Consider the following 3,419-nt stretch of genomic DNA (forward strand, 5'->3'; position numbering starts at 1 on the left):
GAAGTGGACAGAGGTTTAGGTAGTTTAGAGAACGTGGCTTTGTGGCAGTTATTGATGTTAAGGAAGAGATGATTCTTGGAGCACCAATTATAGAGGTTGTTGAGTTCAGATTTTTCTTTCTTTTTTTTCTTACTCCCTAAGGCGTAGCACGGCCCTACATCATTAAATGTACACATACAAACCTAATAGTTTAAATATTTTGGGACGTTAGGCGTATCCCTGATGCAGGTGCACAGCACTTGAACCAATATTCCGACTTAAAACGTTTAATTTTATCCTCAGAGTTAAAAAATGTAGGGCCATGCCCTAATTAATAGTAAATTTTGGTGGAATAATGTGGTCGTTTATGAAGAACTTGCAAATTCCCGCTTCAAAATAATACCAATCCAATGTTTTTCCTTAGTAAAAATGCGTTTCTGACAAAAAAATTTTCTGGATGTCAAAGCAGGCTTTCTCCTCTTTATCTTTGTGCTGCAATAACTTGTTCCCATGTCTTACATAATGTCCAGTCACTTGCTTTGTGGTGAAAAAGCAGTAATTTTTGATTTTTAATCAAAGTTTTTTGGTATTCAGAGACCCTCCAACATGCCTAGCCTAGCAAATTGCAATTTTTTGTGGTCTCTTGATCTTGCAGACTGAGGTCCGCACTTTTATCGCTTGTTTAGATAACCATTAAAGGGACATTTGGCCGATATGATTTCTTTCTTTATAGCGTAGCCTTTCTGACCGTTTTACAAAAACTTTAAATTCTTTTTGCTTGGGTTGTGCACAGCGAAAATCCCACGCGCCGTGATTACACAATTGCAGGAAATGAGCCAGAACTCCTCTTTGAATTATAAAATTCAGCAAATACTAAGAGGGTGTAAAACTGGAACAATCCAGTTCATTTTTGTTTGGTCATTTTTTTCTGAGTTTCGTTTAGTTAAACATCGCTAAGGCGAAATGCGTTTGAATTACCATAAAGCAAATAAACTGAAGAAGTACATTACCACAAACTTAACTTTCCGTTCTATTGTTCCAGTTTTACTCTTCAGTGTATGTATGTATGTAGATAATAACTTGCAAAGCCTCTAGTTAAATATACAAGCTAAGAAAATTTTTCATATCCACTATTATTATTAAAGTGAAAATCATTTACAGTAGGGAGCATTTCCTTTCGTAAGAAATTCCGGCTCGTATAGAAAAAAGTGCAAAAAGCAGTCAGCAAAAAGAGACATATTAAAAAATCAACGCGATTTTGCAGCCGCTTAAAACTTGCACTTTGTTGTACTAAAATTTAATGGGGTACAAAGCTGCATACTAAAAAAATTATATTATCAGATTAAAAAGCTCAAAATTTCAATGAAAATTTTTAACATTTTTCTAAGCTCTTTATAAAGTTTTAAAGTGTGATTTATATGGCTTTGGTTAAACCATGAACCATATTTTTATGAAAACAACTTTAAAAACCTTGCAAATATTTAGCAAAAATCACCATGTACTCATTTTTGCACCCCACTGTACATATGTAAGTATGCTCGCAGGTAGAACGATATTTAGAAGTATCACCAGTTGTGTGTTATGTACAAGGTCAGATCAGCTTTCTTAAAGCAAATAAAATAAAACATTAAAGTCTTCAAATATTGAGAAAAAGAAGTATAACCAATATGTAGTTTGTATTGTAGATATTTATTCAGTAGTATAGGTAGGTATTAATACACTTTGTGTATAACATCCTTAAAAAAGTATTCAAAAGTGAAACAAAAGGTAATCAAAAGTAAAAAAGGTATATAAAAACTATGTTAATCTTAGTAATCCTCTGAAATCTCATCTTCAAAAAGTGGCAAATTATTAATTGCGTAGTTTAAAAATATCGAGTTTAGCTTTACTAAACCAAAACAAACCAAACCGGCGCAAATTGGACCAATTATGTTTTTAAATTGGGAGAATTGAGAACATTGAATGGCACACTGTCTTCGCCATGCCACTGAGTGAGTTAATAAACTGCATACTCAAAATCTTTCTAGAAAATCTAATTAAAAAGTCGAACTTTTTACGAAAGTTTGTTGATTTTTTTTTTTTTTTTTTTAATACGGTTTTCGTTAAGGAGTTAACTATATATTTATAAAAAAATAACTCAAATTAAATAACAAAATAAATAATTGTGAAAACTTGGCAAATTTTGGTGCGACTACAATTTTTTCGACCACGTATGTATGTAAATATTATATAAAAATTTTGTATTTTTTATTTGTTAACTAACTTTATAAAAGTTTGGTTTCGTTTATGAATACATAATAATAAAATTAACATAAAGACCAGCAATCTATTAAAATAGATAATTTTTTTATTTTGTAAATAAGGAGATATCTGGATGATATCTAGGGATGGGTGGGGGATTTTACGAAATTTCGGGCAAAATCGGGGAATTGCATTGTCGTAATCGGGGAATTCTCAAAAATGAGTTGGCTACCCTGGTAGCGACTGTCAGAGATCCACTGCAGGATTGTGTTGTGTAGGTCAATACCTAAAAATCTTCGTTGACTCATTTACCAGAACCATAGATAGATAGATAATAAAATAAGGTTTGCACCGCGAGCTATTGGTCTATTGTGCCCTCCACTCTTCACAATACCTCCATTAAACCTAATTCCCTGAGAAAATTTTACAGTGCCTTAGGAGATAGGGAGTGAATGTGCATAAGCTGTGGCCACATTGAGCCTAAACTTCTCTCACGTCTTCTGCAGTCTGCATCACATTCGTGGAGGATGTGAAGAGGTGTCGCGCTGGTAGTGTCGCAAACCAGAACCATTGTGAGCTTTACTTTACAGCGACTTGGCAGAATCAATAGGTCTCCACGTATGTCGACAAACACAGCTATGCGGCATTTTAGGGAATTTCGTCTTTTTAGCCTACATTGAATTTCTGTAGGCCAACGACTCTCACCCATTTTGTCGTGTCGACAGCGAACGCAGAACAAACATTTTTTAAAATTTAAAAAGTAAAAATTTCACTACTAAAAATTGTTACTGTTCTTAAAGCTTGCAAAGAAATCTGGAAAGGAAATTTCACTGTTTTTGTTTTTAGGAGTAAGGTGCGAGAGTCATTGATAAAATTAGAGTGAGAGAAAGTTTTTTATACAAAACCTTTCATTATTGAATCATGGCTAGTACCTTAAGCCGTACAAAGGTTTATAAATTGAAAAAGGTATGAAGACGTCAATTTATAAAGCTTTTTATACCTACTATATGTTTCATGAATAAGGCCATAAATCTGTAGACTGAAATTAAATAAATAAATCAAATAAAAGTAAAAAAAAATCGTTTTAGGTTCCAGGCTAATTTTTTCATGAAAATTACTGAGATAAGTTATAAAAACATTATTTTACGAACATTTAGACATCTTTGCAAAATTATAAAAAAAAAATTGATATATTATTA

This window comes from Rhagoletis pomonella, unplaced genomic scaffold (genome assembly GCF_013731165.1).
Source record: "Rhagoletis pomonella isolate Grant_MI unplaced genomic scaffold, Rhpom_1.0 Rhpom_scaffold_00013, whole genome shotgun sequence".
In the NCBI taxonomy this organism is placed as follows: Eukaryota; Metazoa; Arthropoda; class Insecta; order Diptera; family Tephritidae; genus Rhagoletis; species Rhagoletis pomonella.